Source organism: Bos javanicus, chromosome 20, assembly GCF_032452875.1.
Source record: "Bos javanicus breed banteng chromosome 20, ARS-OSU_banteng_1.0, whole genome shotgun sequence".
NCBI lineage: Eukaryota > Metazoa > Chordata > Mammalia > Artiodactyla > Bovidae > Bos > Bos javanicus.
The window spans coordinates 39,338,657-39,366,639 of record NC_083887.1 but is presented as its reverse complement, the minus strand read 5'-3'; the positions used below and the strand labels follow the sequence as shown (position 1 = coordinate 39,366,639).

Below are 27,983 nucleotides of genomic sequence, written 5' to 3'. Positions count from 1 at the left end.
TCCGGGGCTCTGAGGCCGGGCCCCTCGGCATTCCAGACCCCACAGGGAGGGCGTTCCGCACGGTGCCTCTCAGTTCAGACAGTAGGCGTCTCCTTCCTAACTCGCGAGCAGCGCTGAACGCTGGTAGTTTTCTCTTGCCACCTGATGAACGTTAGGAAACAGTCGCTCCGACCAACTGGTTCAATCCAGAGACTCTGAGCAGGTTTTAGTTTCCTTTCTGTTCAATAATTTTGGAAACTATGATCGATTTGATTCTGGGTAGAAGGCGCTTGGATTAGTGACTTGCAAACACCAACACGACCACAAACGACTTTGGACGTTAACCAGAAACGAATACTATTCAGTATCTCATCCGTTCTAAAATCCCGGGGGTCGGAACACCGGTGGTTTCCATTAGCTTCAGGTGACCATGATGCAAACAGATTCACTGGGCAGAATCCCACGATCCGCGGAAAACTACAAGCAGGCTGCGGACGCTTGGGGCGCGCGGGCCGGGAGCACCTCCCGCAGGTTGCGGTCGGAGCGCGGGGCCGGATCACCTGACTCGCGGAATTTGGGGCCGCGCGCGGTGGAAGAGGAGGGGAATGGTTAGCACCTCCCTCCCGGCTCCCGCGGGATCCGGGTCGGCGGGGGCCGGCGCCGGGCGGCCACGTGGTGGTGCTGCCGCCACCCCCGCCCCGCCGGCCCAGCCCGGGAGCCGCGGCGCCCACGGACCCCCGCAGCGGGGGGAGGAGGAGGAGGAGGGACCGAGGCGCAGGAAGCCGAGCAGGAAGCGAGCCCGGCGGCCGCGTTTTCCTGGGGAAGCGGCGGGCGGGGTTGCGCAGCCAGCGGGGCCGACCCGGGGAGCCGCTGCCGCCGCCTAGATGGGGTGAGTGCGCGGCGCCGGGAGTTGGGAGGCTTCCCGGCGCGGGGTCCTCAGCTCGGGTCCCCGCCTTTGTGTCTGGGGCTCCGATGAGGGTAGGAGGCGCGGAGGACGCGCAGGGCGGAGTGGCTGCGAGGGTCCCGCCACCAGTCCCTTTTCCCCGCCTGCCGCCAAGTGTCTGCAGAGGACAGGCGGAGAAACAGAGGAAGAGGGGAATGGTGGGGGTCCGAGTAGAGAGGAAGGGCGCGCCAAGTCAGGAGAGGGGCTTTCTCCTGCTGATTCCCCGCCACTCGCAGGCCGGCTGGGGTAGGGGTAGGTGCGGAGGGACCGCGGGTGGGAATGAATGACTAGCCCCCTCCACTCCCGGCGGGGCGTTCTGGGTACCCCGAGCCTGCTCCCAGTCCCACCTGCCCGGTCCGCCCGGCGTCTGGCTCCCCCAGGTCCCCGATTCTGGACTCGACCCGCCTCCGCGCTGAACTTGGAGGAGCTGGGGAGGAAGGCGCGAGCGGGAGACTCGGAGGGCTCGGGCGACTGAGGGTCCGCTATTGTTCTCTTCCTGACTCCGGGAACCCTCAGGGTGCAGGCGGGACCACTCCAGGCCTGCAACTGCCCCCCCACCACCCCTCAGCTCCCCCATCTTTCGAGTCCTTTTCCCCACCGTAGCTCCGAGGAGGGCCGGGAGGAGGGATGCTGGAGTTCGGGCAGACTTCGGAAGGAGGGAGTTCTTGGAGCCGCAAGAGGGGCGCCCGCCCGCCATCTACCCCATCTTCTGCCCAGAAGGGTGGGTGCCCTCCCTAACCCACCCTCCTCCCTTCGCTATTGGCTCGGGCAGGTTGTGTGCCCGCGGTTTAGTTTCTGCAGTTTGCAGAGTCCGTTTGCTAACCCTAGGCTCGCACTCTCCTTTGCTGTGGACCTCGTACCCCGCTTTTGTGGAGGGGGGTGGGGCAGAGAGCCGGGAGAGACCGCAGACGCGGCAGATGGAGCCCGGGGCTTTTAAAGTGGAGAGGTTGCAAGTGATCTCCCAGCGCCTGAGTTCTGTGCCTAGGCTGGCGCTTCTCCGAAGAGCCCAGTTCAGCGCAACTTCGTTGCCGACGATTGGGGAAATGTGCGAACTCGAGGTCGCTCACCTGGACCTGCGGCTTCGCTTGGCCGCAGGCTCACAGGTGATTTAGATGGGCTCTGTTTTCTTTCCGGGAGAGGAGACTCCCGAGCGCCCTGGGATGGGGAAACGTTGCCAGTTCCCTGGAGAATGTGATCTCAAGCTCTTCAGAGCCTGGCAGAGGGAGGAGTTGGTTTTGTCGGTCAGTAAGACTTAGCAGAAGCTCATCTTAGCGAGGAGACTCTCACCTTCTTGAGATTTGGACAAACTTTAAAAGGAGACAGCGCATCACAGGGAGGCTGGATTTTGATTGCTTGGTCTCCAGCCTGCGGAGTCCTGTTTACAGGTGTGGCTGGGAATTTTATTACTGATGGATGTAATCTGATTATCCTTTCTTAGTGATGCTTAACCAGTGTCATATTTTCTTCTATTTTGCTTGTAAAATAGTTGATTTTATGTGAGGAATTGTATCCTGTTCTTATAATTTTTAACTAGTCCTTGCATGACTTGGAGTGGGAGAGGTGGTCCCATTCTGGGCTGTCTGCATTCATCGAGATGCTTCAGTAAAGCATTTATTGTGTCATTTACACTCCTTAGATGTGTTTTTAATGCCTTTTTTTGGGGGGGGGGAGGGGTTATAACCCTCTTGAAAAATCTTATTACTATTATCTGTGAAATTGAAATAAAGTAATGGCTGCTGGGCCCTGGAGATTCAGTGGGGACACGATGTAGTGCCCTTGTCTGCCAGTATTGTATCTGACAATGAAGTTCTGTCTCCAGACTGCCACTTCTGTAGCGTCTTTGAGACAGGCACATCTAGCATCACTCACCTCTTAAGGGTGAAGAACCTGAGCTTTGAAAGTTAGGGAAACTTGGCCTTGGAGTTACTGGAATGTGATGGAGGAGCTTTGTCTATCCCTTCCTTCTATCCTTCCTGTTTTTTTTTTTTTTTTTAAGTAAAAGTATGAAAAATTTCAAACATACAAAAAGAGAACATAGTAAGGCTTCCATTTTCCACTACTTATGTTTGAGTTCCTAATCTTTCCATATTTGCTTCATATCCCCCTCTCGTCAAAAATAAACTGCAACTGAAATATTTTATCCATCCCTCCTCTTCTGCATCCATCCTCAGATAACCACTCTGTGAAGTCAGTATACAAAGTGTCCAAACGTGTTTGTACTTCTGTGTTACATATCTACAAACCATATCCCCAAGCTTAACATTTTATTTAAGTAGCATAATTCTATATACGTACAGCTTGCATTTTTAAATTTGTCAGTATGTGTTTGAGATGTCTGTAGATCTTATTTACTTTAGCTGCTGCAGAGAATTCTAGTGTATGAATAAATTATAGCATGCTCTTTCCCTTGCCAAGAGAAAATTTGAGAGTTTCCAGTTTTTCACTGTTACACTTTTTCTGCATAGGACAGTTGATCTTTTTCTACTTTTTTTTTTTTTTTTTAACTTAACAATGCTACAGTCAACATCTGAAATGTGTTCTGCTTGAGCAATTTCTCTGTGAAACACACCTATACAGTTGATTGCTGAGTAGTGGGATCTAGGTAATGATGCATTTATTATTTCTTCTTCAGCACGTATATAGGGTATATGTAGGGTCTCTCAGTTACTTGCTGAATGAAAAGTGAAATTAATCAGTTTTAGCTTTTAAGGTTATGTTAGTTGGCTGAGTTCTTCAGTTTTTTCAGTTTTTTTTTTTTTTTTAGAAAGACGAGTGCCTCTTAAAGTGTGAAAGTGAAAGTCGCTCATTTGTGTCCGACTCTTTGCAACCCTGTGGACTATACAGTCCATGGAATTATCTAGGCCAGAATACTGGAGTGGGTAGCCTTTCCCTTCTCCAAGGGATCTTCCCAATCCAGGGATCGAAGCTTGAGACAAAAGTGTGATGCGATTTTGGGATATTTATACTAAAGCCTTTTCTTGGCCAGTCACTCAGGTGTAACCCTGGATTACTTGCTCAACCTTCTCTTCCTCATTTCTTCAAGCTTGGAAAGATTAGGGGCTTAAGTGAAGTGAAAGTCAGTCATGTCTGACTCTTTGCGATCCCATGGGCTACAGCCTGCCAGGCTCCTCCGTCCATGGAATTCTCCAGGCAAGAATACTGGAGTGGATAGCTGTTCCCTTCTCCAGGGGATCTTTCCAACCCAGGGATCAAACCCAGGTCCTTGGCATTGCAGGCAGATTCTTTACCGTCTGAGCCACCACCCATTTACAGAGGCATGTACCTGCTCTATGCGTGTATGAAAATATGGCTGTGTTCATGACATTTCCCATCTGATTGTAACTCTGTTAATCTGGAAGCAGTTTAAGGCATTAAAACCCTTTGGTTTCCTCATTGTTACTTCAAGTTGCCAGGCACACTTCTGCCTCAGAGCCACTGCATTTACTCTTCCCCATTGTTTGGATCACTCTTCTGCCAGCTGTCTGCAGGGTTATGCCACTTCCACCCCTCAGCTCTTCACTCAGAAAAATCACCTTCTCTGGCCACCCCTTCATGGCATAGCCTGGTGTTCTTCTCTGTCTCTCTCTCTTGGTTTTCTTTTGGACCGGGGATCGAACCTGGGCCCTTGGCAGTGAAAACTCTGGGTCCTAACCACTGGACCACCAGCGAATTCGCTTTTCTCCTTTATTTTCTTCCTAGCACGTAATTGCCTTCTAATTTGCCAGGAGTTAATATTAGTTTAGTTCACGTTAGTAGAGTGTCTGCACTAGAATCTGTACTCCATGAAGACAGGGTTTTGTCTCTTTTGTTTACTAGTAAATTGGTAGTGTCAAGAACAGTGTTGCACACAGTAAGTACTCAAATATTTGAATTTCATGCCTTTTGTTGTGATTTTCTACTTAAAATTTTTCTTAGCACATATTGAATATCCTCAGTGGTGCTGGCTGTTACCCCGGCTGCAACTGAGTGCCCCAGATGTCTTATTTACAGGTTCTATCAGGATAAAAATATAGGTTCTTATAAACAGAGCACTCTATTAAATCCATGTGATCTATCCCACAAAGCACTTGTGTCTTCAAATTTTTCTTCAACATTTGCCTTAACCTGAATTCAGAGGAAAATATAAGTAATACGATGCTCAGAAGCATGCCCATCTTTCCTTTTCTTAGTACCTTAGCCTTCCAGCAGTTCAGCTATGGATGAGCATGACCAAGTGATACTCATTCTCCATTCCATACAGGATCCAAACAGACTAGAAATGATCTCGAGTAACACCCACCACACTGAATTTCCAAGAATAGAAAGTGTATCTCTCTGAATTGTTGCAGAGGGTTTATTCATCATTGCTTTGATTTTTGTGCATTCATCCTGAGGTCATGTTTTCTTTTTTCTCTGGTTGGGGGGAATGGTGACCTTAATATGAAGATCTAGGAGCAATCAACATATAAAATAGTATACCCAGAAATACGTAAAAGAAAAACTGTCATATCAGACAGTCCTTAACTCATGGTACTGAAAGCATTCACTGTTAGTGCTGTGCATTATTTTGCTAGAAGCCAACTGAATATCCTCTGTGTAGGAGAAATGATGAATATAGGAGTTGACAAGACTAAGCTAAATATATCAAAAGCCTCGGGTGTATTTTAAATGGGTGATAGTGAAAAGGATTCTAGATCCCCCCCCATTAATTATTTACATAGGTGTATGATACTGATGGTATCCTTTTAAGAAAATCATGAAGATGCTGCGTGATTTAGAGATTATTTCTTATTTTATTGCTACCCATGAGCTGAAAAGTACAGGTGGTAGTAGTTTAATGAAAGATTGTTAATCAAACTCAGTTTCCCAACTCCAGCCATCTGCAATGAACAGACTGCTCCAGCCTTTGACATCAGGCTCACCGATGGGTATTAGTAATCAATATTTTAGCAAGTAATTTTACAGACTTAACATGTGTTTTAAAACAAAACCTCTTCTCATTGAAGTATGCCTCATTCTTCAGTTTTATAATCTGTGTATAGTAGAGTGTCTGCCACATAGTAGGTGGTTAACATTGAACTATACACATCCACCCATCCTTTCGTGTTGCCATAAAGCCCTTCAGGGTGTTCATCAGATATTGAACTTTCGGGAGCCTGGAGGAGAAGTGAAACAGAAATCTAAAGGCTGAGGAGTGGAGGTAGTTAGCCAAATGCAGGCTGAAGTTCAGAAGATGTATTCCTTTTCAGGGAAGTCAGATCACCTCTCTGAGCCTTGGTTTTCTTTTTCTTTTTATTTGAAACTGCTCAGTTGCAAAGAGTGAAGTTTAGCCAACTGTTATGGACTGGATTCTGTATGCCTTCCCCACCGCCCCTCCCCCCCACACAAAATATTGAATCCTCATTCCCAGTGCCTCAGAATGTGACTGCATTTGGAGGTTGGGTCTTTAAATAGGTATGTGCGTACTAAGTCATTTCAGTCATGTCCGACTCTCTGCGACCCCGTGGACTGTAGCCCACCGGGCTCCTCTGCCCATGGGATTTTCCAGGCAAGAATACTGGAGTGGGTTGCAGTTTCCTTCTCCAGAGGATCTTCCTGACCCAGGGATCGAACCTGGGTCTCCCTCACTGCAGCCAGACTCTTTACTGTCTGAGCCTTACCTATAGTTTAAAAACCTGCTTCCCGCCTTTGGAACAGTTACTGTGTCTTGCCTGCTTCACCAGCTGGTTTTGTGCGATAGGTCTCACCTCATCTAACCTGAACCTGGGACCTAGTCCAGTTCTTCCTGTAGTAACTGGCCTTCACTGGAAACAGTGTCTTGCCTTATAAATTCCACAGCCATCGGTCACCCCTGGGTAAGGGGCAATCTTTGGGAGTTCATCACTCATTCCTCCCTGCTTCTAAATGAACAAAATCCAGTTGTGAGAAAAATTGGTTGTAGGCCAAGAAGTTTATTGTACAGTGCAAGAAAATACATAATTTTTTCCTAAAATTGGCATTTAGTAAACAGCAAATTCGGAGAAGGCAATGGCAACCCACTCCAGTACTCTTGCCTGGAAAATCCCATGGACAGAGGAGCCTGGTAGGCTGCAGTCCATGAGGTTGCTAAGAGTCAGGCACGACTAAGCGACTTCACTTTCACTTTTTACTTTCATGCATTGGAGAAGGAAATGGCAACCCACTCCAGTATTCTTGCCTGGAGAATCCCAGGGACAGAGGAGCCTAGTTGGCTGCCTTCTATGGGGTCGCACAGAGTCGGACACGACTGAAGCGACTTAGCAGCAGCAGCAGCAGCAAACAGCAAATTTATCATCAAGTAATCGAGCATAAGCATTTTGTCCTCTACTGTATCAATTTTCCTCGCTGTCAATAATTACTTTCAAACCTTAACTCTTCTTGTCCCTGTTAAGTATTGCAATTGGTAACAGTGATATATAAAGTGAGTTAGCAGTAGCAGCAACAGTGATATCAATCTACAGTTTTTTTTTTTCTTTCCTTCTAGATGAACTCAGTTTGCTTAATCCAGAATATTTTCTTTTTAAAGAGCTAAATGAGTCTAGAATTAACAACCCCAGCAGCATCTCTCTCTTCACTTTCACTACGTCTGTCCAGTTCCTTTTGCTGGCTGAAATGACAGAAACCCAGCCAGGAAAGAAAGCTTTGGCAGAGCTCACTGGTGGGGAATAAAAGGCTGCGCAGCTTCCTTTGCTCTAGGGCAGCACAGAGTCAAGTGTTTTCCTCCAAGAGAAGTTCATTTTGCAGACCGAGGCAGGCCATCTAGCAGGAATTCTTAAATATTTTTGAGTCAAAGATGGACATTTTTGCAAATTGGATGCAGGTGTTGGACCTCTTTTCCTAGAGGGAAATTCACTTACATGCAATGATGCTATCCACTTGTAATCTTTGTTGGTTTCAAAAGGTTCGTGGCAGTCCCTGGGCTCAGCTAGTTGTGAACATCTTTGGAATCCCCAGGTTAGCCCAAGATCTGTTGAATGTACCTAGAAGATCTTGTTGCATTTGTCCTATTTACTTTTAACAGCCACCTTATAAGGTCGGAGTACAATGACAAGGGGTCTGTTTTCTAACAAGTGCCACTATTCCTCAGACCTGACAATATCATATGTGTATGTGTGCTGTTGCTCAGTCATGTGTGACCCTTTGCCACCTCATGGACTGTAGCCCACCAGGCTCCTCTGTCCATGGGATTTTTCAGGCAAGAAATACTGGAGTGGGTTGCCATTTCATTCTCTAGGGGATCTTCCTGACCCAGGGATCGAACCTGTATCTCTTGTGTCTCTTGTATTGCAGGCAGATTCTTTACCACTAGCGCCACCTGGGGAGCCTTATCCTACAAGAGTGCAAAGTAATAACTGTGGGTCTTATACCCTCAGTAGGAAAACCAGTCTATGTACCATCGAAAATTTTTAGGAGCTATTTCTATTGGAAGCAGTAAAACGCTATTTAGGAGTAATAAGTAGTAAACCTGTCGTATGACTATTTCACAGAGATGTGCTGGATTCTAAGGCTGGGTCTTGAGTTCCTCACCCCAGGGATATTTCTTGGTCTAGTGCTGGTACATACCGTTTTCTGCTTTCCAGGGGACAGCAGTTTCCTCCCTTTCCTGTTGAAGGAGGGAATGATGTCCCTGGGTCCAGCACACGACACTTCTAGCTCACAGGGTCAATCTGACTGCTCAACCAGGTGAGGGGAGTATCTCCAGTTCTCTGTGTCCTTCTCCTCTCAGTCTCCTAGCCTATGGGGCTGCCTCCAAAAGGGACCCGAGGAAGATAGGGTCACATTTCCTAGCTGGGGAGCTGGTCCTCAGAAGCTGGCTTTTTCAGAGGAACTAGCCCATCTCTGGGAAGTAGCAGATGCTGGGAGAGAGTCATCCCAGGGCCATTAGCCATGCTCAGGAGCTTGTTCTGTCACTGTCCACTTTAGGTGACATCCTCTATCTCTTTAGTGAATATTTGAGCTGGCTTTAACAGAAGGTGAATAATGTAAGCTTTTTTCGACAAGTTCTTTGAATTGACTTGAGCGCCTTCTCTGTCTGCACCAGTCACTTTGCTTCTAGACTGGCAGATTCTGGAGGTCTGGGCCGTCTTACTCAGCATCAAATCCCTTGTGAGCAGTACATGTTGGTGGAATCATTGAGTGGTAGATAGAAGATCTGGGGATGAACAGTATGGAGCTTTGAGTTTTAATGAGGTTAACACATTTTCATCCCACTGGAGTACAGGGCTCTAGTCGTTGGAATGGAGTCCTGGGGGGAACTCAATCGACAGCAGGTGTTGAGGTCTAGGAAAGGGAAATGAGCCCTCTGAACATGGCACAGTCAATAAGGGGCCAAGCGAGAGGTGAGCCTAAGTTCTGGCTACTCTTGGCACAGGGCTTCTAGATGTTGTCCTTTTCTTTTTCTCTCTGATATAGACAGTGACCTTGGGAGTCCCACAGGTAGCTAAGGACAAGTGTTATGAATGAAGAGGACTGGTATAAACTCTGACTTGCTGCAGTGGAGTCTGGTGGGGAGTCCGAGGTGAGGCAGATGGCTTTGAGCAGCAACAGGAAGGTTGGAAAAGGAACTGGAACCCAGGCCCTTGGGATCCTGCTAGGCAAGAACTACATAAACAAACCCATTTGTCAAGCTTTGTCAGTGAGTTAACAAGATCTGTGCTGAGCCTCTTAGTTTGATGAGAAGGCTCACATAACTTGACCATCTCCTCCTACCAGAGTTGACCTGTTTGTGATTGATGGCTTTTCAAAAATGGAAGGGAGTGCTGACTTTGGGTGGATGGTTTTGACCCATAGACATTTCACTGGTGGGAGAAGCAGCCTGTACACAGTGGCTCCTCCCAGCTGCCCCAGAGGACGTGGGAACCTCTGAGCTGGAAGGCTAATGGACTTGAGTTGCTTTTTCTTTCTTCCTTACCAAAGGCAGCCAGAAGCAAAACACAGTTGACCCTTGAACTGTGTAGGGGTTTAGGGGGATACCTCCCACCCCACTACCACCAAATTGAAAAATCTGTGTATCACTTTGACTCCCCTAGAACTTAACTTCTAATAGCCTACTGTTGACGGGAAGCCTTACTGGTAATACAAATTGTTGATTAGCACATATTTTGTATGTTATAGATATTATTTATTGTTGTTGTTCAGTCTCTCAGTCGTATCTAACTTTGCGACCCCATGGACTGTAGCACGCCAGGCTTCCCTATCCTTCATCATCTCCCAGAGCTTGCTCAGATTCATATCCATTGAGTCAATGATGCCATCCACTATCTCATCTCCGTCAGCCCCTTTTCCTCCCGCCTTCAATCTTTCCCAACATCAGGGTCTTTTCCAATGAATGGGCTCTTTGCTGGAGTATCGGAGCTTCAGCATCAGTCCTTTCAATGAATATTCAGGATTGATTTCCTTTAGGATTGACTGGTTGGATCTCCTTGCAGTTCAAGGGATTCTCAAGAGTCTTTTCCAACACCACAGTTCAAAAGCATTAATTCTTCAGCACTCAGCTTTCTTTATGGTCCAACTCTCATGTCCATACATGACTACTAGAAAAACCATAGCCTTGACTAAACGGACCTTTGTTGGCAAAGTAATGTCTCTGCTTTTTAATATGCTGTCTAGGTTTGTTATAGCTTTTCTTCCAAGGAGCAAGCGTCATTTAATTTCATGGCTGCAGTCACTATCTGCAGTGATTTTGGAGCCCAAGAAAATATAAAGTCTGTCCCTGTTTCCATTGTTTCCCCATCTATTTGCTGTGAAGTGATGGGACCGGATGCCATGATCTTAGTTTTTTGAATGTTGAGTTTTAAGCCAATTTTTTCACTCTCCTCTTTCACTTTCATCAAGAGGCTCTTCAGTTCCTCTTCACTTTCTGCCATAAGGGCGGTGTCATCTGCATATCTGAGGTTATTGATATTTCTCCTGGCCATCTTAATTCCAGGTTGTGCTTCATCCAGCTGGAAATTTTGCATGATGTACTCTGCCTATAAGTTAAATAAGCAGGGTGACAGTATACAGCTTTGACGTACGCTTTTCCAAATTTTGAACCATCCATTATTCCTTGTCTGGTTCTAACTGTTGCTTCTTGACCTGCATACAGATTTCTCAGGAGGCAGTAAGATAGCCTGGTATTCCCATCTCTAAGAATTTTCCACAGTTTGTTGTGATCTGCAACAAAGGTAGTCAAAGACTATAGCATGGTCAATGAAGCAAAAGTAGATGTTTTTCTGGAATTCTCTTGCTTTTTCTATGATTCAGTGGATGTTGGCAATTAGAACTCTGGTTCCTCTGCCTTTTCTAAATCCAACTTGAACATCTGTTAGTTCTCAGTTCACGTACTGTTGAAGCCTAGCTTGGAGAATTTTGTGCATTACTTTGCTAGCATGTGAAATCAGTGCAGTTGTATATTGTAGCCTTACAATAAAGTAAGCTAGAGAAAAGAAATGTTAAGAAAATAGTGTAAGGAAGAGAAAATACACTTCCAGTACTGTATATATATTGATACCCTACAATACAATACAATGTATTGATACCCTAAGTTCACGTCTGTTTATGTGATTAATTGCCAGTATCCACATCAGTGTAGTCTTATGATACAAAACACTGTCGATGTTGTATGTATTATTAACATTGGACATCAAAAATGAAAAGTTGTGAAAAAATTCATATTTATAGGAAGAAACAGTGGTGTGATTGCTTTAAGGTGGCTTAGTATAATTGATACAATTGCTTCATGGTAGTGTAGCCTAGGCACTAATGAATGAATCTTTATAAAATTTTATGGTATACAGTATTAAATGGCACCCCACTCCAGTACTCTTGCCTGGAAAATTCCATGGACAGAGGAGCCTGGTAGGCTGCAGTCCGTGGGGTCGCGAAGAGTCAAACACGACTGAGCAACTTCACTTTCACTTTTCACTTTCATGCATTGGAGAAGGCAATGGCAACCCACTCCAGTGTTCTTGCCTAGAGAATCCCAGGGACGGGGGAGCCTGGTGGGCTGCCGTCTCTGGGGTCGCACAGAGTCGGACACAACTGAAGCGACTTAGCAGCAGCAGCAGCATTACAGTTATATTCATAATACAGTGTTGAAAACTGTTACATTTTTAAACAAAGCTGCTTAGCATGTTGATAGACTGATAGGCAGTTTCTCCTATTATGAGAGAGAGGCATACTGTAATTTTTTTCAAGCAAAGTTAGAAAACAGTAAGAAATCTAATGCATTACTAGTTTTATATTAAATATCACTCACCTTATGCCTGTTTAAGGATAGACTGGGATCTGCACATTTTATGCATTCATGATATACCTTAAAATTTTTTTTTTTCTGTTTCTAGGCTACATGGTTCATCCGTGAGGTTTTTCAAATTGTCCCAAATCTCCAAAAAGCTTTCCAGTCTATTTATTGAAAAAAAAATTGCATGTAAGTGGACTTGCATAGTTCAAACCTGTGTTGTACAAGGGCCGTAAACATATGTGGGGCCCTGAGGTCCCACGTTGAACCGTGTCAGGAAGGCCTCATCCACAGCCAGGTGGGGAGAAGCCTACCATTCTGTCTCCAAGTGAATCTTATTTTGGGCTCAATCCACATTCATCATGGATGCAAGTTACTTCGACGAATATGCTCAGGCCCTTCTTGAATCTTCATTTTAAAAAATCCTTAATTTTCTTTGGGGCTATATCATTTTTCTCTTTTGAGAAAAAAGTTTCACATTTCTTTCCTTTGAGCTTTATCATTTACTTAAAAAAATCTCTGTTTGGCTATGCTGAGTCTTTCAGCATGCAGAATCTTTAGTTGCGGCATGTGGATCTGGTTCCCCGACCAGGGATTGAACCTGGGCCCCTGCATTGGGAGTGTGGAGTCTGACCACTGGACTCAGCAGTGTATATTAGTCACTAAGTTGTGTCTGATTCTTTGCAATCCCATGGATTATAGTCCACCAGGCTCCTCTGTTCATGGGATTCTCCAGGCAAGAATACTGGCGTGGGTTGCCATTTCCTTCTCCAGGGGATCTTCGCTACCCAGGGATCTAACCCGGGTCTCCTGTGTTGCAGGCCGCTTCTTTATGATCTCAGCCACCAGGGAGGCCTCTGGACCACTAGGGAAGTCTCTTTGAGCTTTTTTTTGAAATCAGAAGAAACTGGAAAATATAGGCATAGACACTAACCAGTATCTGTATACCAACCAGGATTTCCTAAGAGTTTTTTTTAAAGGAAAAACTCCTTTCTTCCACTAACCTTGTGTATACATCCAGTCAGCAACACCTTGATACTTAGATTCTTTCTGTGCTATACAACTTTAGGCCGTGTTCGGTGTGCTGTTTGGTGACTTTTTCTATTGCTTTTCCTCTAGAGTCTTTAACAGCTAGAAAGAGATGACCCCTGTCCCAGCCTGTCTCCCAGCTGATCTGTGGACGGCTGCGTTACCACTTGTGACTTGTCTGGCAACAAGCTTGCTTTCTTCTTCTGCTTTAAAACAACCCCTGATTATTTTAAGTGCAAACCCCTTGGAACAAAGCGCATTTGATTTTCATTACATCGCAGATGGGTGTTTTTGTCCGCGGTGGCAAAAGAAACAAAGAGTAGCTCACCCTATCCTGGTGATATCTGAGGTGGCAGCCTGCTGGCTGCGGGTGCTTCTGTGTGTGGCTTCCAGAACAAACACTGCCTTCACCCCCTGCCCCATTACTGTCTCACTGGTGATTGTTTTAGGACACACTTTTATTATGGTTGTAAATGTAATGGTTGTAAAATATTGTAGTATTTCATTTTGTTTTTTTTTTTAATAGCTTGGAAAGAGGTATACAGGACACAGGTATACAGTATACAGGACATCAGAATAATTTCCTAAGGAACACAAATGTCCTAGTGATAGGGAAGGATTTAAATATCTAGCCGTTCTGCTTTTTCATATGGTTGCCAAAGCATGGAAACCTCCACTCCAGTCTGTAGTTTGCCAGCTCAGCTGAGTATAAAAATAGCCACTTCACTTGTCTGTAATTATCTTTACATTTTATGTTATTGACTGGGTATCTTTAGCCAAGCTGTATGGAAAAGGATTTTTATTTTCCTGGACTGGTGAGCTCATTACATTTATTCACTATGTATATGCTTCACATGTTAAAAGGACAAATAAATAAAATGCCACCTTCCCCTGGAATGTTGTGAGGGCGCACAGCCAGAAAGGAATGCCTTTTTTCATATTGGTTTGTTCAGACTTCCTAGGGGGAGCTCTGTATATGCCAGTGGCTGATCTGAGGACTGTTCCATCTTTAAAGGCAACAAAATTTTAAGTTGTAAAAAGGTTGGTCTGTTGGTCAGACTTTTTTTAAATTACTAGTGCTGTTTAATATGCAGCCCAGAAACTGAACTTGAGTGTCAACCCAGCCTTCTCTATTTGTAAATTGTGCCACTTTGGCCAAATAAACTTTCTGGGTGGCAATTTCCTAATCTTGAAACTGAGAACAAAAGCAATAGGATCTAATTTTGAAGTGGTGTGAACATTAAATGAGATAATACTAATTTAAATCAGATAGTAAAAAAAAAATTTTTTTTGCAAAGTAATCATGTAAATCATATTGTTATTATGATTTTTGTTGTGCTATTGTGCTATGATTATGTTATGCTATTGTTAATATTACTAAGGTTATCATGTTCTGTATCCTACCTTTGAAGAACTGTTGGTAGATTGGCCAGTATGATTGTACCTGCCGTTATAAGCTATAGCACTAAAAAGGGGTTGCCCTCATATGTCATTGACACACATTTGCCAGGTATCTTCTGTGTAGTTTGGGACTATGTTTTCCTGTGTTATCATTCCTCCATTTAGTCCTTCTTTATATCCTTAGGTAATGTGGACCGAATAAAGGTATATTTACTATAGTTGTGATCAATCCTATTCCCAGTTGTATTAACAAATTCCGTTGTGTCTCACCAGACAACTTTTGTTTCAGTCACCATCTAGGCACAGAGGAGTAATCTTGTGGTTAAAATGAAGATAGTAGTGTCTAGAATGAAGTGATGGGGAAGTTAAATTCCCTTTTGAATCCTTTGGAAAATTGTCCACCTGTTGATAGAGAAAAACAGAAATGTTTTCTGAACCATATATAACAGAGTAATAGTTTGCATAGAAGTCCGTCAGTCTTGAAATGAAATTTAAAACAATTTTTTACAGTGGAGGATAATTGCTTTACAGTGTTGTGTTAGTTTCTGTTGTACAGCAACATAAGTATACATATATCCCCTCCCTCTTGAGCCTCCCTCCCACCCCCTTCATCCCATCCCTCTATGACATCACAGAGCTCTGAGCTGAGCTTTGAAATGAAATTGTTGATTAGTCATCCCTTCTGCATGTGGCAGAGTGAATCTTTTAAACTTTCATCCATTATCAACTTGCGGGATTTACTAGATCTGAGCTTTATGATTTGATAGTAAGTGAATGTTAAACATGATAACCTATACTTTTTTCCCTTAATTTTGTGCCTGCCTTATAATAATAATAAGATGTTGTAATTGCCAGTTGTGCCAATCTTTGAGGGGAAAATGTGAATCATTACTGTCTAATAGAATATAAGCAAGCCATAAATACATGTCATCACAAGTCACTTCAAAGTTTCTAGTAGACACAAGAAGGAAAATGAAGCAACTGAGATTGTAATCATCTTTTATTTTTATCTAGTATATCCAAAAATCTGTCAACATGTATTCAGTCAAGCTATTAATGATATAGTTGACATTTTTTTTAATAGTAAATCTTTGAAATCCATTGTGTATTTTCCACTTACAGTGCATGTCAGTTTGTGTTAGCCATGTTTCAAATGCTTAGTGGCCACGTGTGGCTAATGACTGCAGTATGGGACAGCACTGGTCGAAGTAGTATGTCGTTTTGTAGGTCCTGTAACCCCAGTCCGACCTGACACTTAGAATGGCCTCAGTAGATGCAGGTTTGATTAAGCTTCCCTGTGTCTTTACCTAGTTATCTGGGATTTTGCCCTTCATTTTCAGTGTTTCCTTAGAGAAGTATGATAGCTCACTAGCTTCATCATAATCTGATTACACATGAAATAGTGGACATTTGTGTTCTTGGTTTACAAATCTGTGTGTCTCTGCTTTCTTGCATGTGCGTTAATCAGCATGGACTTTTTTTTTCTCTGTTGTAGGCAGGGATTATGTATGGGCCAGTTTTCTACATCCCCCTATGTACTTGGCCCAGAGTTGGTAGGCAGTGCCTCTGGGTAAACAAGACAGTATAGATTTCTTAGTTTTCCTCTTAAATTGCGAGTTCTTGAATAGCCGCCATGTTTTTGCTCTCTAGAGCCTGATGGGATCAGATGCCAGGTATGTGAGTTTGTGTGTGGGGCCCAGGGTGGAGGGGAGTGCGTTTTAAATTTTTGTTGCAGGTGACAGAAGCACTCCCCATCCTTTATGTTAATGCTGTTTTATTCTATCCCTCAATACAGACAATGGTTGAAAATGGAAAGAAGGTCCAGGGTCTCAAACTCAGTCAACAGAGTCTGTGTTCACTATGCAGGTGGTTCTAGGGCCCCCGACAGAGCACGGGCGTGGAGTGGCCTGGGGCTTCTAGTGGAGAGGATCTGGAAGGCTTTTCCATTTGTGCTGCCAGGACAGTAGTGTGGCAAATCCAGGCCAGCCTAACCCCTAGGGGGTGATGCTTGGTGGCTGAGCTACTGTGTCGGGCTTCTCTTCCAGGTGTCTTGTTTAGAATCAATTAGGCTGAGTGAAAGCATGCGTCCTTATCATATCTTCAGCGATATTCAAGGATTAACTGCTCTGAGAATTATCCTTGGTGCTTCAGGTCTCCTGATCCAACTGAACCCCACTGTTCCACCCCCTCCTCCAGGCAGCTTCCCCACTGTCTGCCCCCATCTCCTTGCCCCACCCACCCAGAAGTCTCTATCTTCCTCCTGAGCCACATCACAGGGTCCTTCAGGACCCAGCTGTTACGATGGTTTTTCATTTCGTGAGGGTTTTTAACAGTCTAATCCTATTCATTTCCAGTTACTCGTGATTGTTTTCCTTGTTGGCAGGTTCCTGTAGGAGAGCGAAAGAGCTGGTCATATTTTCAGAGTGGAAATAACCCAGAAGGTGGGGCTTGCTGGCCAGGTCTTCTGTGGTGAAGAAAGAATGGAATGCTGGAGGTGGGGATGGGTGAGGGTATGCTGGCAGATCAGGGAGCAGCTAATAACCAAACAAATGGATGATAAATAGGCCCTCCCTAACCTATGGGTTCAGAGGGGACCTTATAGGTCACCCCACTGTATTCAACCACTTAGACTCTGGAGTGTGTATTTCAGTTCTGTAGGTTCTTAAAGTGAATTTAGCTACAGGCTTCCAAATGAGCTGAACAGACAGACATACAAACTCCAGCGGTGCTGCCGAGGTTCTGGGCTCCTCTTTTACTGTGGCATCTAAGGTGACAGCCTGAGCGAGATTGACTAGGTGAGAAGGCACCAGAGGATTTGTCAATATTCGTTGATTGCAAGTCACAGAAACTCAACTTGAACTAGCTTAGGATAGGAGGGAGGGCTTTCCTGGTGGCACTGGTGGTAAAGAACCCACCTGCCAGTGCAGGAGATGCAAGAGACATGGATTTGATCCCTGGGTCAGGAAGATCCCCTGGAGGAGGGCATGGCAACCCACTCCAGTATTCTTGCCTAGAGAATCCTATGGACAGAGGAGCTTGGCAGGCTACAGTCCATGGAGTTGCAAAGAGTCAGACACGACTGAAGTGACTTTGCACTCACGTAGGTTGGGGTGAGGAGTGGGGGTGCAGCTTGGCTCATGGGATGCCAAATTCTGTGCTAAAATGGTGTCGGGGCCTCTCTGGTTCCCTCCCTCAAACCAGCTCTCTGTGCTGGCTTAGGAGTGTCTTGGACAGCTGCCAGGCTCACATTTTCCTAGTTTCTCCACCAGAGAGGAAGGCTTTAATCTTCCCTTTTTCTTCCCCATTCTACTCCCTTCTCTTCCTTCTTCTTGTACTCACCCCTTCCCTGTCCCTTTCCTCTCCCACCACCCAAAATCCCAGGGAGGGTTTCTGATAGCCTTCCTAAGGACACCTTTCCATCTCTTGGGAACAGCTATGGTCAGGCTATAACCTGGTTGGAGTGGGGTCGGGGGCAGGGGCAGGGAATAGGAGGACAGCTTTCTAGAAAGAAGTGCAGTTATCAGAAGAAGGCTGGGCACTGAGAGTCATGGGGCAGACCGTGTGCTGCATGGTAATGTGTTAGAGAAAATGCAGAGACTTGCCTTCGAGTGAGCAAGGCTGGAGATGAGAATAAACAATTTGAGTACGTGGTGTTCGAATGACGTCCCAACATGGTAGCTGGGGCAGCAGAAATGATTTTTGTGCTCTCCATCTGCTGTTCCACTCCTGCTTCTAGGGCATCAGAATTCACAGTATCCAAGTTGTTAACTTATTTATCCCTTACCCTCAAAAAGTATTTGAGGCACTGGATGACTGATTCATCAGAAACATTGTGACCATCGTAAATGACACTAATGCATACAAGAATGTGGAGAGTCTGAGTTACCCCATTTTAAAGCCAAGTCAAAGAACCGATGATGTCACAGTAAGCCAACATTTGACCATTAAATCTTTCTAGAGTAAAACCAAGGGAATCTGGTATAACCATCCAGGGAGCTACTCTCTCGCACTCTAAAGCTCTTTCTCACTACCTAACAACTCAGCATTTCACTTTTTGTATTTCATCTTGTTAAAAACAGCGTCATCGAGGTATGATTTATATTCCACAAAATTTACCATTTTTAGTATACAGCACTGCTCAATGTTTAATAAATTTACAGAGCTGTGGAATCATCACAATTGAGTTTTAAAACATCTCTCTCACCATCCCCAAAGAGCCCTCATGCTCATTTGCAATTCCTCCTTATCATCCCCAGCCCTAGGCGACTGCTAATCTACTTCCTGTCTATAAATTTGCTGGTTCCAGACATGTTGTACAGATGGAATCTTACACTGTGTGGTCTCTGTGTCTGACCTTCACTTGGTGCAGTGGTTTCGCGCTGCATGTATCAACCCTTAGTTCCTTTTTGGTCCTGGAGAGTCCGCCTTCCCCTGTATGGAAATGCCACGTTTTGTTTACCTACTTGGTGGATGTTTTAGTTTCCACTTTTTCACGATTATGAGTACTGCTGCTATAAACATTCATGTGCACATCTCTGTGGACACGTGTTTTCTTTTGGCAAGACACATCATATAATTGCCAGGTTGAATGGTAAATGCATATTTAACTTAAGCTGCCAAACTACTTGCCACAGTGACTTTGTGCTTTCCACGTTTTATATATTCACCAGTAACATTTGAGGAGTGGCCCTGTCTTTTCAAACTTGAATGATTCTTATGGATTTTAAGGTGGGGAAAGCCAAGAAATGGACTTGAGGTGCAGATGGTAAGGCACTTAGCACATACCCCTTGCTGTTTGGGTTTGATTACTAGATGTGTGCAGGGCAGCTTTTTTGCTTGAGAGGTGAACACAGTGTTATGTCTTGATAGAGCTGTTGACGCCAACATCAAAGATTTGGAAATACACCCTGGAAACGGGGCATTTTAGAGATCAGCTTAAAAATAACCTCAAAAGGAGGGATAATCACATGGTGTTTCTTAGTCCTGGAGTGGTTTTTGTATTCCAGAGGTAGCTTGTTTTGTTTAAACCCATGCTTTTTAAATTGGATGGATTTAGGGCATGAGGTAACCTTGGGGCTTTTCTTCGGTAGGTTTATCGGAGCATGTGAGCAGCAGATTTGACAGTCCAGATAGTGATGTTGCCAGAGCCCTGACCAGTTTTACATCAGTGCTGGTGGCTCTGACTGATTCATGGACCAAGATCAGTCCTCATTGATGGCAGGTTTTATTTTTAAAGAAGAATGATGTATTTGTTTCTCAAAAGAAATGTCATCCCCTGATAAAGGCAAGTTGTGAATATAGGGAGGAAGATTAATGCTCTTAAGAGTTTCACTTCATGATCATTATGGTACATTATCTGGATGGCATTTATGGTTTTAAAAGAGTGTGGTCATTTTTGGGGGGAGGGAGTGAGGTACTACAGTATTTTAGGAAGGATTCATCGCCAGAATGAAACCACTGCCTATGTCTTTTTCTCTTCCTCTTACCTTTCCCTCTTCTTTATCATCTGGGCAATCTTTTATCTCAACTGCACCTTAGTTAATATATGAGAGCACTCAGCCCATAATTAATGCTTAGTAAAGTTTGCATGTTTGTTGAGTCATTCATTCATTTATTTATATGTATCTGGTCTGCGGAATAAATAAGACACCTAAATTGTGATCACAAAGCAGCTTTGTTTTGTGTCCCACTGACTCTTTAAAATTTATTCAGAGAGGTTAGTCCATCTCATGCCTCTGGGTGAAATATATATCTTTTCTGATTAGATTTTTAAAAAATTCTACAGTCAATTTCAGTTGCTAAATACTCTCAATTTAGAACTCGGAATGCCTGATTTAAAATAAAAATTTCAAATTCGACTTAAAAGAAAATATCTTTTTCTGTCTTTCTCCATTTTCTCCTGTTACTCTCCTCGCTTTATCTGACTGTCATGGTTTGGGTCCCCTCCAGGGTTACAATGCAAACTGGAGACAGGAGGGGGGAGATGAGAGGTAAGAAGAATGAGAAAGTTCTTACTTGATGGTATGCAGGAAGACAGTGCTCTGCTCTCTAATCCTGACAGATATTTTGAGCTGATTCTTGCTCTTTGAGGAGGTATTTTCGGCTGGACCATGTGCTCCTAAAATTCATGTGTTAAAGTCCTGACCCCTGGTACTTTGGACGGGACTGTTTGTGGAGGTAGGACCTTTAAAGATATGATTAAAATAAATGAGACTATATGGGTGTGACTGGTGTCCTTTTAAAAAGACATTAGGACAAAGGCACGCAAAGAGGAAGGGCTCTTGAACACAAAGGGAGAAGGAAGCCATCTACAACCAGGGAGAGAGGCCTTAGTTCAGTTCAGTCACTCAGTCATGTCTGATTCTTTGCAACCCCATGAACTGCAGCATGCCAGACTTCCCTGTCTATCACCAACTCCCGGAACTTACTCAAACTCATGTCCATTCAGTTGGTGATGCCATCCAACCATCTCATCCTCTGTCGTCCCCTTCTCCTCCTGCCTTCAATCTTTCCAGCATCAGGGTCTTTTCCAATGAGTTGGCACTTCACATCAGGTAGACAAAGTATTGGAGTTTCAGCTTCAGCATCAGTCCATCCAGTGAATATTCAGGATTGATTTCCTTCAAGATGGACTGGTTTGATCTCCTTGCAGTCCAAGAGGCCTCAGAATAAATCAGAATTGGCTTTGCTGTTACCGCCGTCTTGGACTTCTAGCGCCCAGAACGGTGAGGATACAGATTTCTGTTGCATAAGCCAACAGATGTGACACTTTGTTACACAGTCCTAGCAAACCAGCAGAGGAGGCCTTGGAAGATCCCTCTCTCTCCCGGTTCCACTCCTGGACCGTCACTAGGGACGCCTCTGATTCCTGTGTTGCAGGTTCTGCTTTGTTGCTTTTCTGTCTGGGACTCGGCCTCTCTCTGCCCTCTTCACCCTGTAATCCACTCTGTTAGGCAGAATCCAAGACAGCTTACTACCCTTCCATGCATTGCCTATGTCTGGTTTACAGGAGACAGACATCTGTGCACAGATAAACTTCAGCATCAGGCTGATCACAGCCCAGCAGCTACCATGCCTTCATTCCCACCCTTAGAACTTAGGCCAATTTCTCTCCAAACTTGTAGATTTTCCAGGCGAGGATCAGACCCCTGTCCAGTCTCTCTAAGTAGTCCTGTGGGCCTTTCTCATTAGGTTGAGTAGGCCTGGTGGGAATCATTGCATCATTCCTTCCCAAGAAAGCTGCTGCTGCTGCTAAGTCTCTTCAGTCATGTCCGACTCTGTGCGACCCCATAGACGGCAGCCCACAGGCTCCTCCGTCCCTGGGGTTCTCCAGGCAAGAACGCTGGAGTGGAGAAAGAAACTCCCCCAGTCTCCATGTGCTCTGACCCGTTTAAACCCTGGATGTGAGTGAGGGTTCAAGAGTCCTGTTACCAGTTTTTAGCTAAATCCTTTGAAATTGGGCATCTTGGACTGGCCGCAATGAAATGTCTGTTGGATCTTTGTGCTTCCAATTTGACACCCAGTGCTTGTTTGGGTGGCACTGAGTGGTAAAGAACCTGCCTGCCAATGCAGGAGACCTAAGAGACGGGTTCGATCCCTGGGTCAGGAAAATCCCCTGGAGGAGGGCATGGCAACCCACTCCAGTATTCTTGCCTGGGAAATCCCATGGACAGAGGAGCCTGGCAGGCTACAGTCCATAGGGTCACACAGACTCGGACAGGACTGAAGCGACTTAGCATGAACGCTTGTTCACCCATCCTTTCTCTCAGCCTCAGTGAACTTCCTCTGAGTGTGGACCATGGAGAAAGTCCTGCTGAGGTCAGAGGTGAACGCTTGGGTGTTGCTCACTTCAGTCACTCAGTCATGTCCGACTCTTTGTGACCCCAGGGACTGCAGCTTGCCAGGCTTCCCTGTCCTTCACTGTCTCCTGGAGCTTGCTCAAACTGATGTCCACAGAGTCGGTGATACCATCCAACCATCTCATCCTCTGTTGTCCCGTTCTCCTCCTGCTGTCAATCTTTCCAGCATCAGGGTCTTTTCCAATGAGTCAGTTCTTCGCATCAGGTGGGCAGATGCTAAAGCCTCAGCTTTAGCATCAGGTGCAGTTAGGGTGTTGGAGAAGGCGATGGCCCCCCACTCCAGTACTCTTGCCTGGAAAATCCCATGGGCGGAGGAGCCTGGTAGGCTGCAGTCCATGGGGTCGCTAAGAGTCGGACACGACCGAGTGACTTCACTTTCACTTTTCACTTTCCTGCATTGGAGAAGGAAATGGCAGCCCATTCCAGTGTTCTTGCCTGGAGAATCCCAGGGACGGGGGAGCCTGGTGGGCTGCTGTCTATGGGGTCGCACAGAGTCAGACACGACTGAAGCGACTTAGCAGCAGCAGCTAGGATGTACTTTTTCCTTGTTGAGAGGTTCCCTACCTGGAAGTGGTAGAATCTCAAGCAAAAATAATAGATCAGGCATGCAGATCTGGTGGAGCCCTTGGCCTGCTTTGCATGAGGCTGATAAAATCTCTGTCCTAAGCACTTGCCCCCTGGGGTTTTAGCAGCTGGTTCTTGCTCTCTGTTGACTCTTACATTCCATTATTCAAATGGTCAGCTCCCTTGGCTAAACTCAGCATGTAAAGGTTAGGGAGATGCTGCAGGAGGTGCACAGCTTAGAGAGGAGAGGGAAGCAGAGGGAGCAAAGAGGAGCAACTGGATAAGATTCATAGGCCAAATGAGATGGTGGTTTGGGGTTTTTAAAAACGTAGTGCTTTTATATGTACATGTGAAAACTGATCACGGCATTTACTTAATCCCATTGCAGCTAACCCAGTCCATTTAGGACCATAAAAAGCCTTGCTGAGGTCAAAGATGAAGTCTACAGTCTACCCAGGCACCTAACCTGTATCTCTGTCCTACTCATTCCTTCGGGAAACATTTATTGATTTTTATGCCATTGGCTAGCACCCAAGTAATAAGCAAAATGAAAACTCTACCCTGAAAGTCCTCCATTCCAATGTAAATAGCCTGAGGTGTACATTTTCAGATTTGCCAGAAAAACTGGTAATTGGGACTCTTGAACCCCTCTTGCTTACATCCAGGGTCTAAAAGGGTCAGGGAATGGAGACTTTCTTCAGAGAGAAGTTTGCATTAGTTCCCACCATGCCCGCTCAGCCTCCCAAGAGAAGCTTAAAGGACTGCTGGCAGAGTTTGGACGGGTGTTTGACCTTCCCCTGGGACTGCTGTGCCCCGTCTTGTCAGAAAGGCCCGACGAGGAGCCCTCTTCTCGTCAGCTTGCCCAGATCCTGAGTTTCCTTTTAGAGACACTCGGACCCCTACCTTTGTGGTGAAGACTTCTCTGATTTTTCCTAGCCCTCAGGGATTTCCATCCAGGAGGCAGAGTCTTAAAGCAGCTTCTGCCCCCAGGGGCAGTTTAGATGGCAGGACAGGCTCTCTCGTCAGGGACTTCTTTATCCAGGGAGACCTTTTACAGCATGTATTTGTTTTGCCACCTTGAGTGTTTATACAGCTTTGGGTTAAAATTCCATTTGCTGGAGAGGGATGATTGTAGAAGCAGGTACTCAAGGGAGAAGGGGTGGATGCTGAGCAAGAGAGAAGTGTTGTAATTTCAGTGTCTTGCATTTGTTCAGTGTGATCTCCAGTGCTTTGGATTTTAAGTCTCATGTACTTTTCACTTGGAAGAAAAATTCTTGAAGTCTGTCCGGGGGTGCACATTTAGTATTTCTGGTGTTGCTGAAGATTCTGAGGAAGCATCTCACATTCCATGATGGAGGGATTAGTTAGAGCAAGAACATTGTTATTCACTCAGGTCCTCCAGTGACTCAGAGGGAACTATTTTAAACCACTGCCCTTGAATCCTGGGGTATGGCATCTTGGATGCTAATACATCCCTGTGATTCAGGAAAAGGCACGTGTGTGTATAGCTGCCATTTGCCTCTGTGAGTTATTGTTTCTTAGTGGCCATGGTAACCAGCTAGTTTCTCTTTTGCTTTTAATGTAGAATGCTCCCCTCTCATCCACCCACAATATTTTGAAAGATTCTGTCAATGTTCAGAAATAATGATCTATAATATCTACTTATGCAGTGTCTCTAAATTATTTTTAACGAAATTGTCAATTATAGGTATGATTAGGTGGTATGATAGGTATAGAACAGTGGTTCCCAATCTCATTGAGCATCCAAGTCACCTTGTATGTTAAAAAAAAAAAAAAATTACAAGAGACTTCCTTTGAAGTCCAATGGTTAAGACTCTGCACTTCCAGTGCAGGAAGTGTGAGTTCAATCCCTGGTTAGGGAACTAAGATCCCACATGCTGTGGACCATGACCAAAAAACAAAGAAAAAAAACCCAATTCTGAGCCTCACTTCTGTTTACAGAATCCAAATACCTGGCTGGGGCTCCAAGGGGGCCCTTACGTGCTGACATAGTTGTCAGCATTGTCTTATGAAATAACCTTTGGGTCACATGTAGGGATGGAGGAGGGGGTGAGTGAGAGAAGGAGTAGTTTGGTGATAGAAGAAAGGAACTTTTTGCCTCTCTTTTCCTCATGATTACATTTCGGTTGGAGATGGCTTGTGGTAGAGAAATAGCTAAAGAGAATTTAGGAGCAAGGAGCCTTTTAGCGCTACGGGCATTGCTTATTAACCTTTGTTCCTTCAAAATTCATTTTTAATCAAAGAGGTTCTCAACCTGAAATTTTCCTAGCTCTACAGATTGGAGAAGAATGAAGGTTATTAAACTATTAAAAAAAAAAAAAAAGAGTTAAAGAATTAACATCTTTGTTGAGATAAGTCACATGCTATTCAATTTATCCATTTGAATGGTACAGTCGATCGGTTTTTGGTGTGTTCACAGGTTGTACAGCCATCATAGCAATAAATGTAGAACATTTCCATCACCCCAAAAGGAAAATTCTATATTGGTTATGTCATTTTTAATACTCATAGAAGTCTAACTTATTAGTTCACAGTATAGCTCTATAGGCTAACATCAAGGCTTTTTGATTCAGGCTAGAAATTCTATTCGATAAGGGTAGTTCATGTTAAGCTTTGGTTGAGAGTTACATTATTTTTAAAGGGAAAATGGATTAACAAACCCTGCTTGTTGGCTCTAGTCTTTCAGATGAAAGGGGAACAGTCTGTGCCTCCCTGCCCTATTCCATCCTCACTGATGGAGTGACATCGCTTGGTAACTGGCAATGAAGCAATGCTTGGTGACTTATTTTGGGTTGAGCATGGAGTAAACTGACCAACATTTCTGCTCAGTGGATAGACAGGCTTTTTCATCTGCTTGAAATGAGAAGATTTAATTCAAATACCTTTTCCTGTATATGTGAAACATGCCCTTCTCTTTTTGAACCATCCAAATTAGACTCCCATGCAGCTAATTCAGCTTAATCACAGCTCTTTTGACCTAAGCACCTAGTTACTTTTCCAAGGACTGCTCTTAGTTTGGTTTAACTAAGTTGATAGATGTCACTTTATCCAGTCTGGGTTTTGAAAATTTGAATCTGCGAGTTGGAGCCGAAAGATTCCAGCTGACCCAAGGAAGGCAAGTCATGATTGACTGTTGGATCCTCTTGGGGAAGAGGGGGCTACTGAGGCAAAGGGAGCCCAGGTGACTTCCCACAAGTCCTGACTTCCAGGATTAGGTCCTGGAGTTAGGTCCTTTTACCAATTCTGGGAAAGCAGTGATTTGTTACTAACTTTAATTATCCCCAGCTACAGTTCTTGTTTCTAGTTACTATTTTGTGGGTTTCCAAACCTTTTTACCCTTGACCCCCATCTCTGTCATCCCAGAGTTATACCCTTGGACCACCCAGCTCTCAAACACCCAGAGCTTCCAGGAAAATATTCATTTTCACAGCTAATACCTCCCCCTGGGAGTTTTTGGAATTACTTGCTTTATTTACTTAATCCTCTTTAAATGAGCCTTTGCATACTTCTCACTGCCATACTGAGGGGTGAGGGGGAGACGAAGACAAATACACCAAGCTACTAGTGCCCACACCTGTGAAACATGCCCCCCCACCTCCGGCCCTACGTGCCCCATGACGTCAAACAAAAATCTGACCCAACTTTGCCTGAGACATTGTGTTCTTGCCTGAAAGGATGCTTTGGGTGGTTCCACCTTGGTGGGTTACACAGTTTGTGGGTTATCCAAGGCTGGATTTCTCTTTGCTTCTTTTCCTGGTGCATGGATTTGTCCTGTTTTCTTGGTTGGTAGCACTTCACCCGGAGGGTGGAAGGAATTGAACTTCAAGGGCAATTTCCATCTTCTAGCTGCATTTGGTGGAGAACCATGAGGCACTGTCAGGTTGGGAACATCTGCTTATCATGGTTTCTACTTGGATTCATCAAAAGATGGTTGTTCTGACATGATGAAGGGCTGGTTCATAAACCAGCACAGCTTTGATAAGGATATTTCCAGTTCCACATACCTCATTTCTAACTTCTCAAACTTGTATGCCAGAGTCAACCAAGCAGATGCCTAGGCCCCGCCCTTGAGATTCAATTTCCAGGGAATTTTACATTCAGCAAAGTGTCCCCAGATTCTTCTAATTCAGATTAAGTTGGGGGGCCACCTTCCAGAAGCACTGTCCTCAGAGTTTGCACTTTGCCATTCAGGTACCAGCCCAGCCTTCTCTGTGGTTAAGTACATGGCAATTAACAAGGTGTAATTACAGTGTGTGCGGTTTCCAAGGCAACGGACATTCTGTCACTCCTGCTGAGGCTGGGAAGATTGAAAGGGACCACAGGGAGGCCACAGGAATGGTGTGGCCTCCAGATTAATGTCATTGAGGTGCTTTGTGACCAGTCCAAAGGGCCCTGCTTAAGGGTAGCAGCAATAATGAAAGTCAGAAATTAACAAATTAGAACCCAGGGAGCCACTGGACCACTTCTGGAGGTGACAGCAAAGACCTCAAGAGGAATGGGTCCAGCCGTTCAGTTGCCTGCATTTCCTACCCGCCCCCACCGTGCCATCTGTTTCCTCAGATCAGTTTAGTCCAGAATAAAGATGGTGGATGAACATGATGACCTTGAAAGGCTTTTGAAAGGTAATGATCAACCTAGTCAACATCTGACCATCGTTCCTTAGTCCTCAAATAGACTGGCCTGTTAATGTTCCCCTGTTCTCACTTTGTCAGCTGAGGCTTGACGTTATATTTCTTGAGTGCTTTCCAGGTGATGAGAACTTGCACGTAGATTTTTCTGTCATTTTTGACCTGAACATACACTTTCCAGGTTTTAGGATGGAAGAGGTCAAGTTCATGCCATGTTTTAGCCCAGGAGTTTACTTTCAGGTTTTAGTTTTAAAGCTGTAGGGCAGTGGAAAAGGCATTCACCCATCAGTCCAACTTTGGTTCTGAATTTTATCATACAGAGGTGTGGGGAATGCAGACAG

General features: G+C 44.8%; 1 protein-coding gene across 6 annotated transcripts in view; it reads left to right on the top strand.

The window, feature by feature from the left end:
• The first annotated feature begins 778 nt into the window (after window positions 1-778).
• The window catches only part of RAI14 (retinoic acid induced 14), a 161,372-nt gene continuing 134,167 nt past the window's right edge, over window positions 779-27,983 (top strand). For 4 of the 6 annotated variants that reach the window (XM_061393765.1, XM_061393764.1, XM_061393763.1 and 1 more), the window contains exon 1: window positions 779-868. The gene's annotated coding sequence lies outside the window, so the exon portion shown is untranslated. Of the gene's footprint in view, window positions 869-1,088; window positions 1,175-15,232; window positions 15,337-27,983 lie in introns of those variants that run through there. The other 2 variants (XM_061393762.1, XM_061393761.1) reach the window with 2 other exon arrangements.